The sequence below is a fragment of the Benincasa hispida genome, chromosome 12 (assembly GCF_009727055.1).
Source record: "Benincasa hispida cultivar B227 chromosome 12, ASM972705v1, whole genome shotgun sequence".
Lineage (NCBI taxonomy): Eukaryota > Viridiplantae > Streptophyta > Magnoliopsida > Cucurbitales > Cucurbitaceae > Benincasa > Benincasa hispida.
This window is the reverse complement of record NC_052360.1, coordinates 32,835,240-32,843,757: the sequence shown is the minus strand read 5'-3', so window position 1 is coordinate 32,843,757 and position 8,518 is coordinate 32,835,240.

Genomic DNA, 8,518 nt, shown 5'->3' with positions numbered 1-8,518 from the left:
AACTAATTGAAAGGAAAATTGACATGTAGAGTAATAGAAGTGTGACACATGATAGATTTTGCTTGGTTTAAAAAGAATAATGAATTTTAAAAGACAAATTTTCACAAATAGAAAAACTGTCTAACTATTTAAAAAAAAAAATTGATATATAGTGATAGACTTGTATCAATTCCCATCACTATAGTATCAATGATGGATTTCTATCCGTTTCTATATAAACACTGATGAACTTCTACCGGCCTCTATTAGTGATAAACTTCTTTCAGTTTCTATCACTGATATATATTGATAGACTTATATCAACATCTATTACTGATGAATAAAAGAGGAAAAGGAACATGAGGATTAAATTTTACTATTTTGTGTAAATAATTATATATATAAATTAAAATTTGTTTGGGTTAAAAAGAGAAGAAAAATGAATAAAAAAAATATATTCTATTTATGTGTGTGCATCCCAATAGTAACATATTTGATTAATCTTCTTTGATAGAGTTTAATCTCTTTTGGTAAAGGCTGATATAAGTGTCTATCAATGATAAAAATGCACGCACATGCATGCTCACACATATCGCACACACACTTTTAATCTTCTTTGGTAGAGACTAATATAAATTTCAATCAGTGATAAAAATGCACCCACACACACTGCACACGCACACGCACACACTTTAAAATACCATATTTAATTATAATAAAAAGGCTGGTAATGAATATAGAAAATTTAAAAATACCAATCAAAACAAATTAATATGAACAATTAATCTAAAGAACCAATATTGCAATTAATTTAATGTAATAAACAATAACAAATTTAGTATAGGGATAGAGAAATTGATACCGATAATTTTATAATGGTTCGACACAACCAATCTACATCTACTTTCCAAGCTCCTCTTGGGTATGTCACTATAAACTTGGCTCTTTTCACGACTCAGAGTCGAACCGCTACAACGTTTGAGCACAAAAACAAATCTGATCCTTTCCACTGATTGATGATCAAACTGTTACCATGACTCTTTTTCCGGGATCAAGAGCAACCCTTACCATAGATTAGAAAAATAAAGAGCACACTTGACAAACTCTCTATAATAGTGGATTTACAAATTTTAGCACCCAATGAATCAATCCTCACAACACAAAATATCTCTCTAAAAAAGATGAAAAGCAGAAAATTGAAGCTCGAAAAGATAGCAACAATGGTGGCTTAATGAGTTATAGAGGATTGAAAATAATAAAAGTTGTTGTCACGATTTAGAGAAGGAGACGAGTTTAAATAGAGAGGAAAAATTATTGAAAATCACATTTAATTTGGACCATTTGATCTTGGAAATGAAAAATCAATGGTGAAGGTTTTAGAAAAATGAAATCTAAAGTAGTGTATGATATAAAATATAAACTTGAAACACAATCAACACACATTACACAAATTCAATCCACTTAAAAACAATGATTATTTCAATAATAACATATTCTAATTTTTCTTACTATCTCCCCCTTTTGGAATCAATCAAAAAATGACAATTAACAAAAATAAACAAAGACATAAAAGCTTCTTATAAAATCACAAGCACATACTTTGTATTTCTTTTCATATCGATGTGTCTTCTAAGAAAATATAACAAACAATATCTTAAATTCAAAAGGCAACAAATCTCAAGCTTAATTCTATTTAGGACCAAATTTCACAAAATTCTCCCTATTTGGAAATCAGTTGAACACTCACCCTTAATAAGAGACAAAAAGACATTTAATATATAATTCAACTTAAGGGTAGAAATATCAAACAAATTTTCAAATAAAAATTTTTATTCCAAAGACAATTACTTCCTAAAAGAATAAGCAATATGCATAAGAGGATCACACTACAATAAAGGGATATGGGAAATTAATATCATCAAACATGAAATTCATATATATAAAAGAGTATAACTCCCTCTAAAACCAAACACTCTCTTTCTAATAAGAAATATCAATTAAAACTAAGGAGATAAAATCATTCAAGTAAAATGTAGATACCAATATATAAAACATTATGATATAAATACCAATTGTTGAAAAACAAATAATAGCAAAGTCAAATTAGCAAAAATATAAACATGGTAACAATCCAAGCAAGAATTATATCAATTTTGAGCAAATCACTAAAGAGGATCAAGAAAGTAAATAAATTAAAATACTCCCCGCATGAAAAGGAATTTAACAACCCTTCCAAACAACATGCTCAAAATTATTTTCCATAGAGATACCAAGAGAATATTTATCTCAATAATTAAAAATAAATAAAAGTTACCAAATAGGCAATTTTCTTCGATGGATTTAAGCAAGCCATAAGAGTTGCTCCAATTTAAAATAATTTCTCATTTGAAGTTTAAGCAACAATTGCTTCTTGAATAATACCTACAAGGAAAACTCAAATAGAAGATTTTGGTACCCATTTCTTGGGTCCTTCATTAGTGAGCAAAGACTTTGGAACTCACTTAAAATTAGTTCTAAAATTATGGCATTCTTCCTTTGGGAAACAACAAGTATGGTATTTATGACCAATTTTACCACAAGAATAACAAGTAACATTAGGCAAGAATTTCTTTTTAAATAATTTATTTTTCACAATATTTTCTCAAAGAAATTCTTTTTTGGGCATTTTTCAATTTAAAACAGTTTGGTCTACAAATTTTGACTTCACACAAATATCTCTAGCATTTTCGGGGCGTTTGGGGTAAGGAGTGGAATAGTGAAGAGTAAGGAGTTATGAAGTTTAGGGAGTTAAACTCCTAGTATAAGAAGTTGATAAGATATAAAATTGATGTTTTTTAGTATCGCCCATAAATTCCTTGGACTCAAAGGAGTGGAGTTCACAAATCCCTACTTCCCTACTCCTTGGACCAAACACACATTTCATGTCTAGACACAAACTTAGCACTATTCATGCAAAGTAGTTTTGGCATGGGAATGTTTAGATACAAACTTTAATTTTTCAAGCATAGGCCTAACTTTTTCATGCTCATTCACAAAATTCACATTATAGGCACATTTTGATCTAGCATGAAATAGTTTAATTACAAATTTTGAATTTTCATGGGCATGTCTAACTTTTTCGTGCTTTGGCACAAATTTAGTTCAACAAAATTAAGCACATTAGGTAAAATATTTTTAGACATAGAAGAGGTGACCTTAACAAAAGTAGTCTTAGAACTATAAGAACAATTTTCATTCACATAACCTAGTCTCTTTTTGTCATTGCAAGGTTTACCTTTATCTAATTTTTTAGCACCTATAGTCAATTTTACTTTCTTTAGTACATTTAAACTCATTCATAAAATTTGACTCTTTTTCTCTTAGAGCTCTACAAGTTCATTTCTATCCAAGATATCATGTTCAAGAAATTTAATTTTATCCATAAGAGAAACTTTTTCTTTTTCTAAAGAAGTGTTGCTACTTTTCAACTCAAAAACTTTATTTTTCAAACTAGCAATTTCATCTTTTAGCTCTGAAGAACAAGATCTAATTTTCTCATTTTCATCTCTCAAATCATTCAATTCAATTTTCAAATCACATGATAAAGATTTGAGTTCATCATTATCTTTTTCAAGTAAAACAATTCTATCATTCAATGTATTTTTCTTAACGCAACAAACATAACGTTATTATGCAACAATATATCATTAGCTCCATTTTTCAAGCAAACATTTTCATCCATCAAACTTTTATTCTGAATAATCAAGACCTTATATTTCTTTGATAACTTTAAATATTTAGAGCTAACTTTTTCAAGATCACATTGCATGCTTTCAAATACATCATATAATTCATCAAAGTTTGAGATTTTTGAATAACTCATTTTTGTCAATTTCATCTCTGGAATCATTATCCGAATGAGCCATTAAGCACAAGAAGATCCATCACGTTTTTCTTTCACTACTTTATGAATTTTTCCTTGATTTTGAAAATTTTTATTCTCTTTCACATAAAATAAATAGTTAATAGTACAAGGAGAATTTTCTATACTAAACATATTATCTAGAAAGTTCCAAATATCATATGCATAATCAAGATATAAAATTTTATCACATATTTGTCTATCCAATGCACAATATATGATATTCATGGCTTTGGTATTAAAGGTAAGCAACTCGTTACTTAATTCCAATTTTGACAAATTATGCTCATAAACATACAAAATATTAAAATCTAAAGAAGCATAAAAGTTTTCATTTTATTTCTCCAAACATCATAATTTCTAATACCATCAAAGAAATGAGGTCTATCAACACAATCACCATTTGTCATAGCTTTAGTAATTAAGCTTTTCAAATAATTTTTCAAAAAAATAATAAGATATTTCAAGTACCAAAACAATATTTCAAAAATAATTTTAGCAAAAGAGCAACCTCTTTAATACCAATTGTTAGAGTAAATAACTCAACAATAGGTGTTAAATGAAATAGCTCTTAATAAGAATTTTGATTAAAAACAAGAGCGACTTCGCTCTGATACCAATTGTAGGAGTGAGAAACTCAAACAACGGGTATCAATAAAAAATAATTAATGAAAATGTTACCACAAACAAGAGAGCACCCAACTCTAATAACAATTTTAGGATCGGTATAGCAACTCTAGAGGGATAAATAGAGTTTATTGAAACTATTAAAAACTTTTTACTATTGTAGGCCCAATTAAACAAATGATTACAATTTTAGATAATAACAATAAATTCATTGAAATAATTTCACTTTGAATTAAACAAGAAAATAAGAATCACATTTTAAAGCATCATATTTAATTATAATAAAAAGATTGATAATGAATATAGAAAATTTAAAACTACCAATCAAAACAAATCAATATGAACAATTAATCTAAAGAACAAATATGCAGTTAATTTAATGTAATAAATAATAATAACACATTAATTGCAAAATTAAAGTAGTATAGCTAACATGAGCGTAGCTCAACTGATATAGTGCTTTTACTATTGACCTCGAAGTCAGAGCTTCGATTAGAGATAGAAAAATTGATACGGAATAATTTTTAGTGGTTCGGCACAACCGGCTTGGCCTACATCCCCTTTCCAAACTCCTCTTGGGTATGTCACTATAAAAACGTTCTTTTTCAAATACAAGAATAAACCCGATCTTTTCCACGGTTGAGGATCAAACCATTACAACAACTTTTTTTTCAAGATGAGAAAATGAAAGAAAGAAAATTGAAGTTTGGAGATGTAGGATCGGTGGGGCGGTGAATAGGGTTTAATAAAACTAATCAATACTTTTCTTCTAAGTGTGGGCCCAATTAAATAGATCAACAAACTGTTCCCTAATAATTAATTTAAATACCATGCAAATAAATTCAATTCAAAATAATCAAGAAGTTAATAATATAATAACTTCTTGATTATTTTGAATTAAAAAACAAGAGTTATTGGTATGACATGTATTGAAGCTCCTAATTTGATTCTAATAACAAGATTGATATGAGATATTTAAAAATCAATTCAACCAACCTAAATAAACATTAAACAATTAATTTAAGGAACAAATATTGCAATTAATTTCATGCTATAAAGTTAATTGCAAAACTAAAGTAGGAGAGATAGAAAAATTAACACCGAGAATTTTATAGTGGTTGGATACAACCGGCCTACATCCACTCGTTGGACCGCTATGGCAACTAGTAGGGTGAATAGGGTTTAATTAAACTTTTTTCTAAAGTGTGCTCAATTTGATCTAATTAGTTAATTTTTAAATTAAATTAACAAAATCCTAATTGATATTAAATAACAATATTGATAAAAAAAAAAGTACGTGATAATCTATTCAATTAATATCAATCAACAAGAGCAACCAATTAAAATTAAGTGCAAAAATAATTAGAAAGAGTTAGAAAAGAAGACTCCGTGATTTTTACAGTGGTTTGGTCAAACACCACCAACATCTATTTTTCCAAATGCCTCTTGGGACTTCGATTAAAAAATCTTCTTTGACTATTTACACGAATGAGAGTCTACCTTGCTCCTTCTTCGGGTTCAAAAGCAAACTCAATCCTTTCCACGGGTTAGGATCAAACTATTACAATATTTTTTAATCTAATACACACAATAAACTCTCTAAATAGAGCGTGTATACAAATTTGAGTTCACACACTTTAATCTTCACAAGACAATAGATATTTCTCTCAAGAATAAGATGAAAAGAAAGAAAAATAGAAACTTGTTAAGAGAGTAACAATGGTGGTATTTTTTTTTTTTGTTAATTTTGAGGATTGTAAAATGTAAAAAAGTTGAAATAATTTTGGAGAAGATGAAGTATAAAAAGAGAGGGAAATAGGGTAAAAAGTGAATTTTAATTTGGGTCATTAGATTGTTCAAAAAATTAAATTGAATGGTGAATATTTAAACTTAACTAATTGTTAGATACAAACAAAAAAAGTAATACAATAAAAAAACAAGAGCTCACCATTTGTCAAAAACTAGCAATTAGACATGATCATAAAATAATATTAAATTCATTTTTTATTTAAAAAATCATTTTTTTTTACAAAATCAATTTCTTTTAATTCTCTTTCTTTCAATAAAAACTAAAATTCACCAAGTGGCAATCTCTAATTGGTCCAATTTGATGATTAATTAGCCACGACACCATCTTGAATATTTTTTCCTTTACGCTTTTTTTTACTATATCTTTTTCATCCAAACTCCGTTTTGGGTGTTTCAACATGTATCAGAATTATTATTCTGAGCTCTACGCTATGAACTATTCAAAATAATAAAATTATTAGTAAACAAAACCATGTTTTTTATCATCAAAATATTAATTAATTAATTAAAATTAACTAATTTGAAATTAAACCCCAAAAAGCCAACAATCTCCCTTTTTTATGATGACAAACCATAGAAGAAAAATAACTTGAAATGCATATAACTATAGCAACACATGTGATTAGTAATTTTAATATCAAGTATACATATCACCACAAAGATCATGCTTGAAATTCATTCAAAAGAATTAATTTCTTCCCTTTAGTTAATTCTCCCCCTAAATAATACATTCAATAGAAACAATTCAAAAGAATTACCTTCTTCCCTTTAATTAATTCTCCCTCTAAATAATACATTCAATTGAAACAATTATAACTCGTTTTTCTTATACTTCTCTCCTTTTGAAATCATCAAAAAGAACAATAAACATTAAGTGCTCCCCTAAAAATATGTTATATTACAAATATTCTAATTCTCCCTCTATCAATATGCATTATATAATAGTCTAAAGTAAGATGGGAAATCAAGATGCATCCCAACGAATAATACCAAACTCAAGCCTATTTTTACAAAAACTTTCTTCATTCAAAGGCTTGGTAAAAATATCCGCTAATTGATTATTAAAGCTTACAAATTTAAGAGTAATATCACCATTTTGCACATTATCTCTAATAAAATGATGCCTAATATCAATCTGTTTAGTCCTAGAATGATGGATAGGATTCTTAGTCAAATTAATAGTACTAATATTATAACAAAATATGAGCACACTATCAAATTTTAATTTAAAATCATAAAGAGTTTGTTTCATACAAAAAAATTTGTGCACAACAACTAGCAACCACAGTATATTCCGCTTCAGTAGTGGATAAAGCAACCGAATTTTACTTTTTACTATATCAAGATACTAAGGAACTACAAAAAAATTGGCAAGTCCCACTAGTACTCTTACGGTCAAGTACTAGTGGTTGCTAGAAAACTACCGTCAAAATTCGCACCAGAATATCCAACCAAATTAAATTCAACATTTCTAGGATATCACAAGCCTACATCAATAGTTCCAAGCAAATACTTAAATATTCTTTTTAACGGCATGCAAATTTGATTCTTAGGACAAGATTAAAATCTAGCACATAGATATACACTAAACATAATATCGGGTCTACTAGTGGTCAAATAAAGTAAAGATCCGATTATACCTCGATAAGTCTTTATGTCCACACATTTACCTTTTTCATCTTTGTCAAGCTTAGTGGTAGTGCTCATAAGAGTTTTTGCAATTTTATCTTCATTCAATTTGAATCTCTTGAACAAACCCCTTGTGTATTTTTCTTGATTTATGAAGTCATTATTGAGTTGTTTAATTTGGAGTCCAAGGAAGAAACTAAGTTCTCCCATTATACTCATCTCAAATTCACTATGCAAACATTTAGAAAATTCTTCACACAAAGATGGATTAGTAGAACCAAATATAATATCATCAACATATATTTGCACTATAAGCATATCATTATCAATTAACTTTAATAAAAAGAGTAGTATCAATTTTTCCATTTTAAAGTCGTTCTCAAATAAAAAGTTGCAAGTCTATCATACCAAGCTCTTGGGGCTTGTTTTAAGCCATAAAGAGCATTTTTCAATTTATAAACATGATTTGGCAAATTAAAGCTTTCAAAACTCAGAGGTTGTTTTACATAAACTTTCTAACAATTTAAAAAGGCACTCTTCATATCCATTTGATATAAAATAAAATTCTCATAA